Source organism: Amblyraja radiata, chromosome 19 (assembly GCF_010909765.2).
Source record: "Amblyraja radiata isolate CabotCenter1 chromosome 19, sAmbRad1.1.pri, whole genome shotgun sequence".
NCBI lineage: Eukaryota > Metazoa > Chordata > Chondrichthyes > Rajiformes > Rajidae > Amblyraja > Amblyraja radiata.
This window is the reverse complement of record NC_045974.1, coordinates 42828029-42848357: the sequence shown is the minus strand read 5'-3', so window position 1 is coordinate 42848357 and position 20329 is coordinate 42828029. Positions and strand designations below refer to the sequence as shown.

Genomic DNA, 20329 nt, shown 5'->3' with positions numbered 1-20329 from the left:
CATCTCTGGAGAAAAATAATTGATGGCGTTTTGGGTCAAGACCCTACTCGGGTCACTATAGGGACACACTGATCTGTCCTGCATTCATCCCTACTATATTCTGTTGTGCTGAAGCAAAGCAAGAATTTCATTGTCCTATCTGGGACACATGACAATAAACTCTCTTGAATCTTGAATCTTAGCTTTTTGTAGGTTTGTAGGTAAAGTGGCTTTGGTAAAATTGTAAATTGTCCCTAGTGTGCGTAGGATAATGTCCGTGAGCGGGGATCGCTGGTCGGCGTGGACTTGGTGGGCTGAAGGGTTTGTTGCCATGCTGTATCTCTAAATGAAACTATACTGAACGTATACTTTGGCATTCCAGGGATCCCTTTGACCAGATGGATCGCTGAGAACAAGTGACATTAGAAAAAGACATACCCATGCCACAGTCACTGGACTTTTATGGGCATCTTTTATCATTGTTAGCAGCAAGCATCATGAATTCACCACGGAAAATAACAGGAAAACCAGAGCATCAAACATTCTGCTATTGCATTTTGCGGGGGGGGGGGGGGGGGGTAATTTTGGCATTTCAGCTCTATAGTGCACATTACCACTTTGCACAACATATATTGATGAAAAAATCTTGAAATTGTGCGCTTCAATGTTGCTCTACATTGGCGCTTATGGAAATAACAGTTTTGAAAATAAGTTTACAGCGCAAAACAAAATATGTGCCTAATAAAGTCCAAGTTATTGTGCCAAAGCAAATGTTTTAAAAATCTGGCATTCAGGATTTAACATCTCAGCTTTAGTGGAGAAGAAAGTAATAATATGGTTTCGAGTGAGAAGAGGAATAGAAATATTTAATGAACTTAACTAAAAATCACACCAGGGAGGTGAAGCAAGATAGTATTGTTTCCATTATTCTGCAGTGAAACCTTAACATTAATTTAGTAGGTGCAAGTGTAAATGAGGTATGCTGTTGTTTTACAGGTTATGATAGACCATTAAGTTCTGAGTCAGGGGAAAAGTGAGGCACTGTTTATTTTACTGCGTGCTCATTAAATGATCCCAGACATCTGGCAGCACTGTACATTTCTCCACGTAATATACTTGTTTGATTACATTTTGAAGTTGTAACAAGAGAAAGTGTGTACAGCATTTTAGCCTTTCTAATGTCAAATTGGCAGATTACCTTCTGTGCACAAAGCCTCAACTAGCACTACTGATCACTAGTTACTACAATAAGTAATCAGCCTGTCCCGCTGAGTTATTCTAGCATTTTGTGTCTATCTTTGGTTTAAACCAGCATCTGCAGATCCTTCCTACACAGTAATCAGGAATAATATTTTCCTATTCCCATGAGCAAATCCCAGAACCTCGATGTAGAGTGTGAAGGGAGATAACAGGTGGGATTCTGAAGGCTATCATTTTCTGAATTACACTTTGTATTGGAGTTTCTTCTTGAGTATAAGAGTTATCAGTTCTCTGGCAAAGAGAGAATTGGGAATGACACCAAACAGAATCCTCTCACTGTGGTATGGAGGGGCAACTTCTGGTAGACTAACCATAGCAAATATCAGCCGTCAGGATGCACTGTCCCAAAAGGCAGCAACTATCATCAAAGACCCACAACACCCTGACCACACTTTCTTCTCGCAGCTACCATCAGGAAGAAGGTACAGGAGTCTAGGAAATGCAACCCCCCACACCGGAGTAACCCAGCAACCATGCAGATTTTGAACTATGCTGCACAACCCCAACCACAACTCTTGTTTGCACTGGTGGACACAAAATGCCGGACAAGCAGCATCTCTGGAGAGAAGGAATGGGTCATGTTTCGGGTCGAGTCTGAAGAAGGATCTCAACCCGAAACGTCACCCATTCCTTCTCTCCAGAGATGCTGCTTCCCGCTGAGTTACTCCAGAATTTTATGTCCACCTTTAATTTAGACCAGCATCTGCAGTTCCTTCCTACACACTTGCCTGCCCTGAGTACTTTGGTTTTCACTATTATGTTCTGGTTAGCTGCTCGAAGGGGAAATCATGCTTGACAAATCTTCTGGAATTTTTTGAGGATGTAATAAGTAAAATGGACAAGGGAGAGCCAGTGGATATTCTGTACCTGGGCTTTCACAAAGCCTTTGATAAGGTCCCAAAGAGGAGATTAATGGGCAAAATTAGAGCACATGTTATTGGGTGTAGGGTATTGATATGGATAGAAAATTGGTTGGCAAACAGGAAACAAAGAGTAGGGATTAACGTGTTCCTTTCAGAATGGCAGGCAGTGACAAGTGGGGTAACGCAAGGCTCGGTACTGGGACTGCGACTATTTATAATATACATTAATGATTTAGATGAAGGAATTAGAAGTAACATTAGCAAATTTGCAGATGACACAAAGTTGGGTGGCAGTGTGAACTGTGAAGAGGATACTATGAGGATGCAGGGTGACTTGGACAGATTGGGTGAGTGGGGATACATGGCAGATGCAGCACAATGTGAGGTTATCCACTTTGGTGGCAAGAACAGGAAGGCAGATTATTATCTGAATGGTGTCAGGTTAGGAAAATGGAAAGTACAACGAGACCTGGGTGCCCTTCTCATCAGTCACTGAAAGTCAGCATGCAGGTAGAGCAGGCAGCAAAGAAAGCTAATGCCATGTTGGCCTTCATAATGAGAGGAGTTGATTATAGGAACAAAGAGGTCCTTCTGCAGTTGTACAGTGCCCTGGTGAGACCACACCTGCAGTAGTGTGTGCAGTTTTGGTCTCCTAATATGAGGAAGGACATTCTTGCTATTGAGGGAGTGCAGCATCAGTTCACGAGGTTAATTGGCGTGACTGTCATATGATGAAAGAATGGAGCAACTGGTCTTGTATTCACTGGAATTTAGAAATATGAGAGGGGATCTTATAGAAACACATAAAATAATTAATGGATAGGACATTTCTCAAGAGAAATGGAGGACATTTAAAGGTGACATTTTAAGTACAGAATCTTTATGTCCCTGTTCGGTTGAAAGGAAATAGTAAAAATTAGAAAGAGCCATGGTTTTCATGGGAAATTGGACACTTGGTTTGGAAAAAGAGGGAGATCTACAATAATTATAGGCAGCATGGAGTAAATGAGGTGCTTGAGGAGTATAAAAAATGTAAAAAGAATCTTAAGAAAGAAATTAGAAAAGCTAAAAGAAGATATGAGGTTGCTTTGGCAAGTAAGGTGAAAGTAAATCCAAAGGGTTTCTACAGCTTTATTAATAGCAAAAGGATAACGAGGGATAAAATTGGTCCATTAGAGAGTCAGAGTGGACAGCTATCTGCAGAGCCAAAAGAGATGGGGGAGATATTGAACAATTTATTTTCTTCGGTATTCACCAAGGAGAAGGATATTGAATTATGTGAGGTAAGGGAAACAAGTAGAGTAGCTATGGAAACTATGAGATTCAAACAAGAGGAAGTACTGACACTTTTGAGAAATATAAAAGTGGATAAGTCTCCAGGTCCGGACAGGATATTCCCTAGGACATTGAGGGAAGTTAGTGTAGAAATAGCAGGGGCTATGACAGAAATATTTCAAATGTCATTAGAAACGGGAATAGTGCCGGAGGATTGGCGTACTGTGCATGTTGTTCCATTGTTTAAAAAGGGGTCTAAGAGTAAACCTAGCAATTATAGACCTGTTAGTTTGACGTCAGTGGTGGGCAAATTAATGGAAAGGATACTTAGAGATAATATATATAAGCATCTGGATAAACAGGGTCTGATTAGGAACAGTCAACATGGATTTGTGCCTGGAAGGTCATGTTTGACTAATCTTCTTGAATTTATTGAAGAGGTTACTCGGGAAATTGATGAGGGTAAAGCAGTGGATGTTGTATATATGGACTTCAGTAAGGCCTTTGACAAGGTTCCTCATGGAAGGTTGGTTAAGAAGGTTCAATTGTTGGGTATTAATGGTGGAGTAGCAAGATGAATTCAACAGTGGCTGAATGGGAGATGCCAGAGAGTAATGGTGAATGGTTGTTTGTCAGGTTGGAGGCCAGTGACTAGTGGGGTGCCACAGGGATCTGTGTTGGGTCCACTGTTGTTTGTCATGTACATCAATGATCTGGATGATGGTGTGGTAAATTGGATTAGTAAGTATGCAGATGATACTAAGATAGGTGGGGTTGTGGATAATGAAGTAGATTTTCAAAGTCTACAGAGAGATTTATGCCAGTTGGAAGAGTGGGCTGAAAGATGTCAGATGGAGTTTAATGCTGATAAGTGTGAGGTGCTACATCTTGGTAGGACAAATCAAAATAGGACGTACATGGTAAATGGTAGGGAATTGAAGAATGCAGGTGAACAGAGGGATATGGGAATAACTGTGCACAGTTCCCTGAAAGTGGAATCTCATGTAGATAGGGTGGTAAAGAAAGCTTTTGGTGTGCTGGCCTTTATAAATCAGAGCATTGAGTATAGAAGTTGGGATGTAATGTTAAAATTGTACAAGGCATTGGTGAGGCCAATTCTGGAGTATGGTGTACAAGTTTGGTCGCCTAATTATAGGAAGGATGTCAACAAAATAGAGAGAGTACAGAGGAGATTTACTAGAATGTTGCCTGGTTTTCAGCAACTAAGTTACAGAGAAAGGTTGAACAAGTTAGGGCTTTATTCTTTGGAGCGCAGAAGGTTAAGGGGGGACTTGATAGAGGTCTTTAAAATGATGAGAGGGATAGACAGAGTTGACATGGATAAGCTTTTCCCACTGAGAGTAGGGAAGATTCAAACAAGGGGACATGACTTGAGAATTAAGGGACAGAAGTTTAGGGGTAACATGAGGGGGAACTTCTTTACTCAGAGAGTGGTGGCTGTGTGGAATGAGCTTCCAGTGAAGGTGGTGGAGGCAGGTTCGTTTTTATCATTTAAAAATAAATTGGATAGTTATATGGACGGGAAAGGAATGGAGGGTTATGGTCTGAGCGCAGGTATATGGGACTAGGGGAGAATACGTGTTCGGCACGGACTAGAAGGGTCGAGATGGCCTGTTTCCGTGCTGTAATTGTTATATGGTTATATGGTTATATGGACACGATAGATGCAGGAAACATGTTCCTGATGTTGGGGGAGTCCAGAACCAGGGGCCACAGTTTAAGTCTAAGGGGTAGGCCATTAAGAACTGAGATGAGGAAAAACTTTTTCATGCAGAGAGTTGTGCATCTGTGGAATTCTCTGCTTCAGAAAGCAGTGGAGGCCGGTTCATTTGAAGCATTCAAAAATGAGTTAGATAGAATCGAGGGATATGTGGAATCGAGGGATATGTGGAGAAGGCAGGAACAGGGTACTGATTGTGGATGATCGGCCATGATCACATTGAATGGTGGTGTTGGCTAAAAGGGCCGAATGGCCAACTCCTGCACCTATTGTCTATGTATCTATGTATCTATGTATTATTGGTCATTAATTGTGTTCTTGATTATTGTATATTGTATAATGATTTGTTATACAGTATTATTGTGTTAATAAACCTGTTGGATAAGGTATTCTATTCCTGGTGTATACGACAATTAAACATTCTTGACCCTTGGATCTGGACTCTTGATTCATCAGTGTGATGATAGACCAGGTCAAAATGAGCATTGCACCATTAGGAATCGTACAATGCCTGCAATGCCCATTACCAGCCATGTAACCGCTATTAAAGAAATGTTTGTGCCACTTCAATATCTCTCCCGCAGACTCTCACATAATCACCAAGCCTGCGCTTGGTCTCACCGATGTAGAGCAGTTGACACCTGGAACAGCGGATGCAATAGATGAGGTTGGGGGAGGTGCAGGTGAACCTCTGCCTCACCTGGAAAGACTGATTGGATCCTTGGATGGAGTCGAGGGGGGAGGTAAAGCGACAAGTGTAGCATTTCCTGCGGTTGCAAGGGAAAGTACACGGGAGGGAGTGGTTTGTGTGGGAAGGGACAAATTGACCAGGGAGTTACGGAGGGAACGGTCTCTGTGGAAAGCAGACAGGGGAGGAGATGTGAAGATTTGGCCAGTGGTGGAGGTGGCGAAAATGTCAGAGGATTTTCTGTTGTATGTAATGGCTGGTGGGGTGGAAGGTGAGGACAAGGGGACTCTGCCCTTGTTACGAGTGGGGGGATGGGGAGTGAGAGCGGAGCTATGGGATACAGAGGAGACCCTGGTGAGAGCCTCAACTATAGTCAAAGAGAGGAACCTAAAGAATAAGGACATCTCCAATGCCCTGGTTTTGAACACCTCATCCTGGGTGCAGATGCAGCATAGACGGAGGAATTGGGAGTAGGGTATAGAGTCCTTTTACATTAGAAGGACATCACTCTTGATGTAAAGGCAAACCTGGCACACAATTTGCAAGGAGAAAAGTTACAAACTCCAAATAGAACAATGATTAGTTAATTAAATATTTTTTGTGGATTCATTTTAAGATAAAGATTACCCAGAAATCAGGAAACTCTTAGCCTTGTCCCTGCTTGTCATTGAAAACTTAGATTATTACTAACACCTAGGCAAACTCAAGGCTCTATTCAATATTTTAACCTCAAACAAAGTAGTGTGGCACAGACACAGTGGTCACGATTACATATTGAGTAGCAAGAGTGCTGTCATTATCTTAACTTGTTGTTTACGCATTTTCTGCTCACCTGTTTAACTCTGTCATTGTCAATTTGATGCTTGAGTCTAGATGAGCACATGTAATAGTGAGCTGGTTCACTCACAATGGCCCACATTAGACCTAGATGATGTATATTCAAAGAACTGCAGATGCTGGAATCTTGAGTCAAACACAAAGTGGATCAGACAGCATTTCTGCAAGGCATGGATGGGCAACATTTGGTGTCAGGACCCTTCTTTAGATTGAAGATGACTCCAGAATGTTGTGGTTTCAACCTAGTTGACATCTGCATGATTTAATCCTCAGATAGACACAAAAAGCTGGAGTAATTCATCGGGTCAGACGGCATCTCTGGAGAGAATGAATAGGTAACGTCTCGGGTCGAGACCTTTCTTCAGACATATGACAATTAACCCTTCCTCAGCCCTGATGTACACAGAAATGTACATGATTGCACTGTAAAACAGAGAAAGGATTTGCTTTAATAACGCCTTCCACGTAGTCAGGATGTTTCAAAGTACATTACCACCATTTTTTGAATAGATCTGACTTAGTAATACATAGTGGGTGGGACAACACAGACAATGTTTTTGCTCTTCCTCAGAACAGTATTGGAGCTCTTTCACTATGACAAGGTGAATAGGCCACTAGTGGCTCACAATTTAAATAAGCATTTTATTCCGAACAAAAATATTACTCACTGTTTGGGACAATGCATGAATGCTTCTTGGAATACTTATCTCCCACTATGAAAATGTTTTGGGGTATAAGGATATCGGTTTGCAACTAAAAAAAGAAAAAAATATGTGTCCAGAATATGGACTGGGTCTAAAAATATTGGTTGCCAGGAGACAAAGGGAGCCCACTTCATCAGGGGCCCACTTGTCATCGGGCAAGCTGACACCCTGGCCAGTCCGCCACTGGGCCCGGTGGTAGAGTTGCTGCCTTGCAGAGCCAGAGACCAGGTTCGAACCCGACTCCAGGCGCTGTCCATATGAAGTTTGTACATTCTCCCCGTGACCTGCGTGGATTTTCTCCGAGATCTTCGGTTTCCTCCCACACTCCAAAGACATACAGGTTTGTAGGTTAATTGGTTTGGTATAAGTGTGAAATTGTCCCTAGTGTGTGTAGGATAGTGTTAATGTGCGGGGATCGCTGGTCAGTGTGGTCTCGGTGGGCCGAAGGGCCTGTTTCCGTGCTGTATCTCTAACTAAACTAAAATTATGAGTCAAAGAATGCAATGAATTGATTGGCCTTTCTCGTTCTGACATAGGATGTTCTTTTGACCAAGAAGATCAAAGGTGACCTAAAGCAGGCATATCCTTTGTTAAAAAATTATAAAACCGCCACATAAACTGTTAGTGCGTGGATGCATCCTTTCAGACCACGTAGTTATTCAAAGCATATTTTAGTAGTATCTGACAGTAAATTGCCAATATTGTTTCTGGATAGCTTGTAGCTGAATACATTTTTTGATTATTAAGAAGGATAACTTTGTCATAACACAGGAAAATTACTTTGAATGTTTGCATCCCTCTGCCACTCTACATAAATTGCCATTGAATTATATTTACACCCTCATCATCAGCTCATTAAACCGTGCGAATGACATTAGAACCAAACTGTTCTATCACTGTAAATAACAGAGTGACTTACTTAATCTATGCTTTAAAATATATTACAGCAATAATGTTTAATGTTATTACTATATTACTGAATATTAGACAAAATACATATTTCACCCACACCAGAATTAAAGCACTTAAGAATCACAAATCATATGACTGGCATTACAATACAGCTAATAAAAAAGCATAAATTATTCATCTCTTGCATTCATTAGCTAAGTGACAGCAAAAAAAGTAATAAGACAAAGTATCCTTGAGTACATAGGTTTATTCCTTGTCCATAATCTGAAGAGATTTGAAATCTAAATTTGAAAGTTTGCCATATTCGCTGACAAGACATGCCTAATGTCAGCAGAATGGTGAGATCTGGTTTATTTAACCTCTCAAGCTTCAGCTTAGCATTCCCAGTGAATATGAAAAAAAAGCTTCTCAGCCAGGCATTACCACTTCAGATTTTACACCTTAGTAAGCTGCAACATGTTTGTGATTTAGTCAAGTATTTAGTCTGTGATTTAGTCTGTGTGCCCAAAGTTCTGTTTATCATCCATGATGTTAGTGATAACTAAATCAATACTGGCCATCCCTGGATAATGAACAGGTTCTGAGAGGTGGATTTTGTCTATAAGTAAGGAAATGCACAAAAATCACTCGATATTTAACCATAACGCCACAGTATTGGAATGAATGGCATCAAAAGCTCATAAGACTGAGAAGAAAGGAGAATTTCGAGGTTTGTCAATCACAGAAATGAATGTTTGTAAGTATATTGGACTTTTGAATCTAACATTATTGTCAGAACTATATTTATTTTTTGGCATGGGCTATATTTATTTATAGGCAAACTCGTAACTGGGGACCGATTGCAATATTTTTCAAATTAAAAGAGATATCTCAGTAATTTTAACAGTCACGGTATGGTTACAAAGACTTGATTTCAGATGACATAATTTCTTACAAACTATTGTACAGCCCAAAAACCTGAGCCCAACCTGCACCTTCATATATTCGGTGAAACTGTGCCCTTGTTCTCAATATAAATCTGCAACGGGCCTCACTCCTCAGCCAACTATAATAACTATTGGAATTAGTATAATATATAAAAAATAATAGTATCATTAGTATCATTTAATCTCTCATTAAATGTTCACCTGTTACATTAAGCTGTGCTGTGTCCACTATTTTATTTAGGAAGCAGCCAGTATGAAGCTCACAGCCATGGTATAAGTTTTCTGTAACAAACAATCTGCACATTTTGTCGAAGTGGATGTCAAAGGTAAGTAAAGTTGCATTTTAATGTGGTCGTGGAATATGTTTGATTCAAGTAGCAACTTCATAAATTGATGAATGGTTATGAAAGAGTTAAGGACGGTAACATCTTTCAACACTTTGAAGTGAAACAGTCTCACAATGTTCAAGCTGTCTGGCCCGAAAATTAACATTGAAGGTAGTCTAAGAAAATAAAATCAATCTATGAGCAGCAGTGTTCTGTTTGCATTATGAACAGTGGATTACCACTTTGAACTTTGCTCTAGTCATAACTTTGTAGTACTTGTAAATCTTCAATACATCTGAGTTCACCTCAAATTAGCCTTGCAAGAAAACTGTTTCTAAACTTCATCTGTCAGACTATTCATGTCTGGCTTCATGCCATGTATAAGGCAAAAGCTTTGATTAATTTGTTCCATTCGTAAAACACAGTCCGGTTTATACTTTTCACTTTTACAAGCACAGCTCAAAACTGTTTAGCGACAACAAATCTCAAGGAAACATTGTGGACTGAAATGTTTTTGTTTAAGGGAACACTTGGTCAGATTCTTTCAGCTTCACAGTCATCTGCACATAAACCTTGGTGTGATGCCAACAACATGTGCTAAATCTTCTGAATTTTCCAGAAACAGTCACTGAATGTAGGTTTTGTGGCTACGCTTTGCAGTCAGCCTGAGAAAACGAACTGGTGTCCTGTTATCACTTCTGGAAACACAAGTCATTACGGCTTTGCCTCTCACCAGGCCAAGGTCAGGGGCTTTTTCACTTTCTGTCATTTACCCCTTTGGGATATTCATGCTGAATAATGCCATGGACAACAATGTCTTTCACATCTGCATATTTTTCCATACTTCAATCATTATTTGCAATTTCATCAATGGCCTCTATGTGTTTTCAGTTTAGCATAACCAAGATCATTTCAAGAAACTGAATATCGTGGAGAATCTCCAGTTTGGCTGACGTGGGATATCCAGGAACCCCTTGCATGCATTTCTGCAGCATTGCTCTGAAGTCCTGTTCCATCTTTAACAAGAATATTCTCCTGATATTGTTAATGACTAAATTTAAACTTGTTAAAGTTGATTGTTGTTTTTATGTTTTTATTATTCTTCCAGATTGCATTATTATTGTTATTATTTTCATTTAATCATTTACATGAAAATATTTTCCCTCATTTTCTCAGCATTGTTTCAACAATTAGTCATAAGTGCAGAGTTTTGAGAATAATTCTCAGTAGCAAACCTGATAGAAAATTCATCAATATGGCAATGGCATGGGTGCCACTATTTCTATTGAATTTGATCGTAGGGGGAATAATTAATAATTTTACCAATATCAAGCTATTTTCTTGTAAGTTTACTCATTATTACTCAAGACCTCTTGCATTAAGGTTATAGATAAGTGTCCTTTTGTATCCATTGTTTGATCTGTGGCAGCTGTATTGCCTGTTCAGGTTCTTAACTTGGAGCACAATCTAATGGAATAAAAGGAACATTAGATTATGGACAATCTGTCACCACGTCACCTGTAAACGATGCCAGCATCATAATTTGTGAATGGGCTCTTCCAAGTGACCCTTAACCTCCTTCAAACCATTGTGATGAGCAACTTCTGGGATCAGCATAAATAACAACAGAAAGGAAAGGAAAATATTACAGAGAGTGTGAGAGAAGAGAACATTAAATGAAAGTAATAGAAAGCCTGAAAATGGAAAGGTTACAGAATAGTAATTGAAAGAAAAAACATTTAATTTGAATAAGAACAGTATATTGTTAAGCAATTTTTAATATTTCATTTTGATTTGATGTGCCTTAATTTCAGTGCCTTTCTTCACTGTAATCTTTCCCCTGCACCTTTACGTACAATTCTACCTCATTACTTCTCTCTGTTCTATTTGTATTACTATATGAGACTTGTGGCATTTGTGTTAGAAATAGAGAGCACCAGCATTGTAACATCAGCCTAATAGAGTATCATATAAATCCATCACAATTACGGTAAGTACTGCTCGTGCATGAGGACCAATTTGCTTCTGTCCACCAACAATTGCCCCAATAGACTTGTCTGCTTCGAGTAAGACAATCTTATGGGATTGTATTAATTGCATCAAGAATACATGCTACACATTATCTTGAACATATCACAAGTAAAGCTATTGCAAATAAAGAATTCGGGATCTAACTTAGGAAGAAAGTTTCTGCCATTTCTGCCGTTGTTCATTATAATTAACAGAAATTAAATCCACTAATGCAGGCATCATTAAAAAACATAAAAGCAAAACCAAATGTATATCTCATTTTCATTTTTTATTTTTGCTGTGTTAAAGCTAAAACCCTGGGAGCCACAAAGCAATTTTGCATGATTTTTTATAGACACAAAATATTGATATAATGAACCATCTTACAGGGAATGTTTGGGATCATCCATATATCAGGTTTAGGAATTTGTATAGCTCTCTGTTAAATTGACATTTATACAGAACTCTAGCTTCATTACTAGCAAATATAAAGAAGAGAAATCTATAGGGGTGGGAACTAATTGGGAGTGAGCCTGTGAAAGCGTGGTTGGAAATTTGGCATTGTGTATTCCACACATGCAGTGCTTGCCATGACCTGACTTGTAGTTTTTTTGTGGAGAATTTCAAGGAGATTTTTGAATCATAAGCAGTTTTACGCTACATGTTTGACAATCTGCAGCAGATGAAGCTGAAAATCCTATACCCGCAGTGGATCTTGTTAACTATTAAAAAGCTTTACAATTAATATGGGATTTTCCAATTTATCTCCTTTAACAACAAGCTGCAAATCCACCGTACGTCCTAAACAAAAGTGCCACAGCAAATAAGCATTTACAATTGCTAGAATTACAATGTTATGCCAGTTAGCAATAAATGATTGCAAAATCTGGATTTCATTCAAATAGTCGTGTCACATGTTGTTAGCAAGACCAACATTTGATGCCTAATGTTATCTGAGAAGATGGTTGTAGACGCCTCCTTCAATTGGAAGAGGCAATGAATTATACAGTTGCCTCGCTTGCAAAATAGGTAGGGCAGCACAATGACGCAGCGGTAGTGTTGCTGCCTTACAGCTCCAGAGATCAGTGTTCGATCCTGACTATGGGTGCTGTCTGGAGAGAGTTTGTACGTTCTCCCCATGACCGCGTGGGTTTTCTCCAGGTGCTCCAGTTTCCTCCCACGCTCCAAAGATGTACAGGACTTTGGTTAGGCCGCATTTGGAGTATTGTGTTCAGTTCTGGTCGCCCCATTATAGGAAAGATGAGGAGGCTTTGGAAAGGGTGCAGAGGAGGTTTACCAGAATGGTGCCTGGATTAGGGGGTATTAGCGGATTGACGTTCTATCCTCGCCCATCCACCTTTGTTCCCAGAGGGCACCTCCCGTAGCGCAGTAGGCCAGATCCCAGACCCACTCCTCTCCTATCTAGCTGGCCGTGTCTGTCATTGCATCACTGCCTCCATCCTCCCAGTCTCTGGTATTCGAGGGGTTAGCAGGGCTTCCAGGACCTACGAGCAGGGGGTAACTCGGCGGCTCCCCCTGCAGGTCAAGGTTCGCCAGGTCTTGCGCTTGGCCTTGGGTCTGGCTCTGTAGCTTCACCCTGTAGGCTGCGGTTCGCCAGGTCTTCTGATATGGATTGCGTTATGGACGTATGGATATGCCGGGAATCATAAGGTCATCAGGAATAGGAGTAGAATAAGGCCATTTAGAAACATAGAAACATAGAAATTAGGTGCAGGAGTAGGCCATTCGACCCTTCGAGCCTGCACCGCCATTCAATATGATCATGGCTGATCATCCCCAATCAGTTTCCCGTACCTGCCTTCTCTCCATACCCTCTGATCCCCTTAGCCACAAGGGCCACATCTAACTCCCTCTTAAATATAGCCAATGAACTGGCCTCGACTACCCTCTGTGGCAGGGAGTTCCAGAGATTCACCACTCTCTGTGTGAAAAAAGTTATTCTCATCTCGGTTTTAAAGGATTTCCCCCTTATCCTTAAGCTGTGACCCCTTGTCCTGGACTTCCCCAACATCGGGAGCAATCTTCCTGCATCTAGCCTGTCCAACCCCTTAAGAATTTTGTAAGTTTCTATAAGATCCCCTCTTAATCTCCTAAATTCTAGAGAGTATAAACCAAGTCTATCCAGTCTTTCTTCATAAGACAGTCCTGACATCCCAGGAATCAGTCTGGTGAACCTTCTCTGCACTCCCTCTATGGCAATAATGTCCTTCCTCAGATTTGGAGACCAAAACTGTACGCAATACTCCTGGTGTGGTCTCACCAAGACCCTGTACAACTGCAGTAGAACCTCCCTGCTCCTATACTCAAATCCTTTTGCTATGAAAGCTAACATACCATTCGCTTTCTTCACTGCCTGCTGCACCTGCATGCCTACTTTCAATGACTGGTGTACCATGACACCCAGGTCTCGCTGCATTTCCCCTTTTCCTAGTCGGCCACCATTTGGCCCATCAAATCTACTCCACCATTCAATCATGGCTGATCTATCTCTACCTCCTAACCTCATTCTTCTGCCTTCTCCCCATAACCTCTGACACCCGTACTAATCAAGAATCTATCTATTTCTGCCTTCGGCACCTCTGGCTGCATCATTGAGGGGATGGAAGCTGAATACAGAGGTGTAGTCAACTCACTGTGGTGGATGTTAATTTGTGATTATTGTGTGTTTTGTTATTTATTATTATATGTATGACTGCAGGCAATGAAATTTCGTTCAGACCGAAAGGTCTGAATGACAATAAAGGAATCTAATCTAATCTCATCTAATCTTAGTTGAGTGGTGTGGGCTGATTCACCTGCAGCTCAACACCGACAAGACTAAGGAGTTGGTGCTGGACTTTAGGAGGAGAGGAACACCCCTCCTAAACACCCCCCCACCCCCCCGTCCCCTGTCTCAATCAATGGTGTGGTTGTGCAGTTTACCAGATAATACAAATACCTTGGAGTGTACCTGGACAGTAAACTGGACTGGTCCAGGAACACTGAGGCCCTGTACAAGAAGGGACAGAGTCGCCTGTGCATCTTGAGAAAGCTCCGCTCCTTCAACATCTGCAGTGAGATGCTGCAGATGTTCCACCAATGCCATCTTCTTCACTGCCATGTGCTGGGGCAGCAGGGCGAAGGCTGCGAACACCAACAGGATCTACAAACTCATCATGAAGGTTAGCTCCATTCTGGGGGCAGAGTTTGAATCAAACTGCGGAGCATCCTGCACAATACAGCTCACCCCCTCCATGACACACTGGTCAACCTGAGCCCCCTCCATGACACACTGGTCAACCTGAGCCCCCTCCATGACACACTGGTCAACCTGAGCCCCCTCCATGACACACTGGTCAACCTGAGCCCCCTCCATGACACACTGGTCAACCTGAGCCCCCTCCATGACACACTGGTCAACCTGAGCCCCCTCCATGACACACTGGTCAACCTGAGCCCCCTCCATGACACACTGGTCAACCTGAGCCCCCTCCATGACACACTGGTCAACCTGAGGAGCACCTTCAGCAGTAGACTAGTTCCACCAAGATGCAGCACAGAACACCACAGGAGATCCTTCTTCCCTGTAGCTATCAAACTGTACAACTCCTCCCCCTACTGTTGTGGGGTAGACTGAGACTGACTCCTCCCCCCCCCCCCCCCCCCCCCCCCCCCTGCTCCTCTCCCCTCTTCCCTCCCAAACTTTCCACATCCCCGATCGTTTCCATTGATCACTTTAATTTCATGTTTCACGTATTTTGTGTTTTTATGACTAGTTCCCTCCTGGGATAAATAAAGTTCTGTCGTATAGTAAAAATATCTACTGACGGCCTCTCCAGCCTTCTGTGGCAAAGAATTCCACAGGTTTCGGTCTAAAGAAATTTCTCCTCATCTCCTTCCTAAAATTACGGGAATGGAGGGATATAGTTATGTGCAGGTAGATAAATGATGGGCACAGACACTGTGGGATGACGGATATGGTCTTGTTCTAAATTCTATTTTCTATGTACTCTTAGCTCTACCTCATTTGGCTGTTCCATTATTATACTCCGGTGTTCTTTGCACTGCTTTAGATTGCACTGTAGTCCTTGCACCTTTCTGTAAATTTGCACTCACCACTGTATTTGTTGCTGTGTTTGACATTATCATGTAATGTTTACTTTACAGACTTCAGGCAAACAAGGAAATGCATTGCACCCATATATATATATGTGATATTGTGAATCTCAATGAGGAGTAACCTTATTCCAATGTATAAATTACATAAAGGGCTTGTCAGGATAATGTTCACTAATGGGAGAGGTCCAGTCAGGAGGACATAGTTATAAAAACAAGGGGCCTCATAGGGTAATGAACCTCTGCTATTTTTTTCATGAGGAGATCAGATTATTTGATATATTTAAGGTTGAGATTTTAAAAAACATTGAAAATCGTGGAATTGAGGTACTGGGGAACTGGAAAACAGAATGGTAGGGCAGACTTGAAAGACCTGATGGACTACTCCTACTCCTGTTTTCTTGTGTTCTCAAAAAATACAAGCTTAATGTCCTTGATTAATTATGTCTTTGGAAATGAAGATCACCGTCAGAATTTACCCACCGCTGAACTGAAATTATTGTTTATCTCTTCCTGCCTTGTAAAAAACAGTACAACATTAGTGACACTTAGGGAACCAATTATCACTCCTGGAGCCAGGTATAATCAAAAGGTTTGACTGCACTTTCCTCACTTTTATCTATTAATAGATTGGGATATACTTCATCTTGGTCTATAATTCCCTATACATATCTTGGTCAATATTTGAATCAAATCTTATTCAATATTTCATACAAAGGTTGGTGGGTGCATGGAATGGGCTGCCGGAGGAGGTAGTTGAGGCTGGGACTATTGTAAAGTTTAAGAAACAATTTGGCAGGTACATGGATAGGACAGGTTTGGAGGGATATGGGCCAAATGCAGGCAGATGGGACTAGTGTGGATGGGACATGTTGGGCAAGTTGAACGGAAGGGCCTGTTTCTACATTGAATGACTCTGTGATTCTATTAAGAACACTTCAATTCAGATTCAGATTCAGATTCAAACTTTATTGTCATTGTGCAGTGTACAAGTATAGAGACAACAACATGCAGTTAGCATCTCACCCAGAAGAGCGAACATAGAATAATGGAACGGTAAATATATATAAGTATATACAGTAGCAGTAGTGCAATTTTTTGGGGGGAGATCAGTCACTGGGGGAAGGAGTGTCCGGGGGGGGGGGGGGTGACTGGCAATCACCAAGGTGCAGAGTTAAGTAGGGTAACAGCCGCAGGGAAGAAACTGTTCCTGAACCTGCTGTTCTGGGAACGGCGAGAACTGTATCGCTTGCTCTGGACAGACTCAATTGAGGGGAGTGAGGAACCAGTGATGCGTTGGGCAGTTTTCACCACCCTCTGCAGTGCTTTCCGGTCGGAGACAGAGCAGTTGCCATACCATACAGTTAGTAAGGATGCTCTCGATGGCGCAGCGGTAGAAGTTCACCAGAATCTGAGGAGACAGATGGACCTTCTTTAGTCTCCTCAGGAAGAAGAGATGCTGGTGAGCCATCTTGACCAGTGTTGAGGTATTGTGGGTCCAAGAGAGGTCATCAGAGATTTTGACCCCCAGAAACCTGAAGCTGGAAACACGCTCCACCTCCGTCCCGTTAATATGGATGGGGGTGTGCGTGCCACCCCTAGACCTTCTGTAGTCCACAATGAGCTCCTTGGTCTTCTTGGTGTTAAGGGCCAGGTTGTTGTCAGCGCACCATGCTGCTTGGAGAGCAGAAGCAAATTGGTCCTCATGCATGAGTTGTATCATCTACATACTTGATGATGGTGTTAGTACCATGTACAGGTGTGCAGCCGTAGGTGAAGAGGGAGTAGAGGATAGGGCTCAGCACACAGCCCTGTGGAACGCCGGGTGAGGGTTGAAGAGGTGTGGTTGTCTAACCTAACAGACTGGGGTCTGTTGGTTAGAAAGTCCAGTATCCAGTTGCAGAGGGAGGGGTCGATGCCCAGGTCGATGAGTTTGGTGATCAGTTTGGAGGGTGTTAAATGCTGAGCTAAAGTCGATGAACAGCATTCTCTGTTGTCAAGGTGGGAGAGGGCGGAGTGAAGTACCGTGGAGATGGCACCCTCCGTACTCCTGTTCTGGTGGTAGGCGAACTGATGGGGATCCAATGTGGGGGGTAGGCAGCCTTTGAGGTGTGCCAGGACCAGCCGCTCGAAGCACTTAGTGATGATGGGAATAGGTGCAACTGGGCGGAAGTCATTGAGGCTCGCCACAGTGGAATGTTTTGGCACCGGCACGATGGAGGTGGTTTTAAAACACATGGGGACAGCTGCTTGGGCAAGTGACAGGTTGAAGATGTCAGTCCAGACGTCTGTCAGCTGCGCAGCACAGGCCCTGAGCACGCGCCCGGGGATGCCGTCAGGGCCAGCAGCCTTACGTGCATTAGTCCTACTCAGTGCCACGTACACGTCGTAGGGGGTGAATGTGAGGGGTTGGTGATCAGCAGGGAGCACAGCCTTGATGGCCATCTTTTTGATTGTCCCTGGCAAAGCGGCCATAAAAGTGGTTAAGATCCTCAAGGAAGGAGGCATTGCTGGATGTAGGGGTGGTGTTGGTGGGTTTATAGTCTGTGATGGCCTGGATGCCTTGCCACATGCGTCGGGGGTCGGAGTTGTTATTAAAGTGCTCCTCGATCCTTAGCTTGTAGCAGTGCTTGGCCTTCTTGATGCCCCTCTTCAGGTTAGCCCTGGATGAACTGTAGGCTCGAGCATCGTCTGACCTGAAAGCGGTGTCACGTGCTTTCAGCAGTAGCCTGACCTCTCTGTTCATCCATGGTTTCTGATTCGGGAATGTGGTAATCCGTTTGAGGGAGGTGACACTGTTGATGGTGGAGTTGATAAAGTCCAAAACGGAGGAGGTATATGAGTCAATGTTCGTGTGGGAGTCAAGGGTGGCCTGAGCTGCAAACACATTCCAGTCAGTGTTTCCATAATGCTGCTGAAGTGTGGAATACTTCCTGCTCATCTAAATCATCAACACCATCCCCTCTTACATAAGCTTCCTTAAAGTCCAAAAAGAGCTATTTTTCTCAGTGCCCTTGGGCTGAGATTATTGGCTTCCATCATCATCCTAAGGACCATGACAAAACCAGGTGGAAGACTCACATCCTTCACTTCCAGTTGCTGGAGCCTTGGCTACCACAAGCCATCATGCTAAGTAAAGCTACCACCAATGGGGAGTTTCCCCCTAATTTCTAGTAACTTAAGTTATACTTGTTAATACCACATCAGGTGCTTCTCTGATATTAGAGCAGGTATTGTAATCTCATCACTGTAATAAACCCTTGCATTTTGGAACATATAGAGTTCCAGATCAGTATCACTGTGGTGAAACCCAAACAGATCATCCATGAGTAATAATAATTTTGCACACTTCAATTAAATCTCTTTACCTCAAGAAAAGCAAACTTAATTTGCTAAATCTATCCTCACAGCCAAAATGATAGGCCGATGCAATGTCCTGGTGAATGGTGTCTGCATCCTCACCAAAACGATCCCATCCTTCCAATAGTATGGTGCCCAAAACTCCTCACATACATGTCCTTGCCTTGTCCATGCCCATTTGTGGGCGGAGGACCAAGGCAAATTCCTTGTATGTGAATACTTGGCCAATCAACTTATTCATTCATTCACTTAGCCAGTCTATATATCTCTGAAACCTTAGATAGACTTAGACTTAGATTCCTTTATTGTCATTCAGACCTTTCGGTCTGAACGAAACCTCTCTGCATTCTCCTCACAGTCCACATTGACATCCAACTTTAGTATCATCAGCAACTTAGAAATATTACACTTGGCCCCCTCAGCCAAGTCCTTGACAGAGATTGTGAATAGCTCGGGATCTAGTACAATTTTACAGTAATTCACTAACCACAGCCTCTGAACCTAAATGTTACCCAATTTTTCCTAATCTTTGTTTCCTGTCACTTAACAGTTGTGTGAGGACATCACTACTGCAAAAGCAACATGACCAGAAGCTTTTCCAACACGGACATCAATCTGAGAACAAAATCATTTGTTGTGAGAATCCTCTACTTCACTGATGTATCAAACCTGCACTGGGATCACAACTATTTTGGGTGTAAGACATCCACCTTTCTCTGAATAAAGAAAGAATAGAGTGTGGTGCAAACTGGTGCAAAGCCAGAATATTTATTAGCCCGCTGTGCAAAACACATTTCACCCGCTAATCCAGTCATTGGAGAATTTCTAACTCTACATGCTATTTTGCTTTTTGACACTGGTTTCAAATTTCATCATCTTTAAGGTACTTTCCAAACCAAGGGATTATTGGAACTAGCTTAATTGGTTTATCCTGCATAGGAAGGAACTGCAGACGATGATTTAAACCAAAGTTAGACACATAAAGCTGGAGTAACCTAGCGGGTCAGACAGTATATCTGGAGAAAAGGCATTGAATCATAGTCATAGAGTGATACAGTGTGGAAACAGGACCTTCGGCCGAACCTGCCCACACCGACCAACATGTCCCAGCTACACTAGACCCACCTGCATGTGCTTGGTCCACATCCCTCCAAACCTGTCCATTCCATGTACCTGTCTATCTATTTCTTAAATGATGGGACAGTCCCAGCCCAAACTACCACCTCTGGCAGCATGTCCCATACACCCACCACCCTTTGTGTGAAATAGTTCCCCCTCAGATTCCTATTAAATCTTTTCCCCTTCACCTTAAACCTATGTCCTCTGGTCCTC

The 20329-nt window shown here is 42.3% G+C and overlaps 1 long non-coding RNA gene across 2 annotated transcripts; it reads left to right on the top strand.

Moving 5' to 3' along the window:
* Window positions 1–8717: 8717 nt before the first annotated feature.
* On the top strand, window positions 8718–19901 carry LOC116984181. 2 transcript variants are annotated; one of them, XR_004414904.1, is made up of 3 exons: window positions 8718–8995; window positions 9427–9511; window positions 19548–19901. It is a non-coding gene; the product is annotated as an uncharacterized LOC116984181 (long non-coding RNA). The 2 variants fall into 2 exon arrangements; XR_004414905.1 differs by lacking the exon at window positions 19548–19901 and adding an exon at window positions 10403–10575.
* The last annotated feature ends 428 nt before the right edge of the window (window positions 19902–20329 follow it).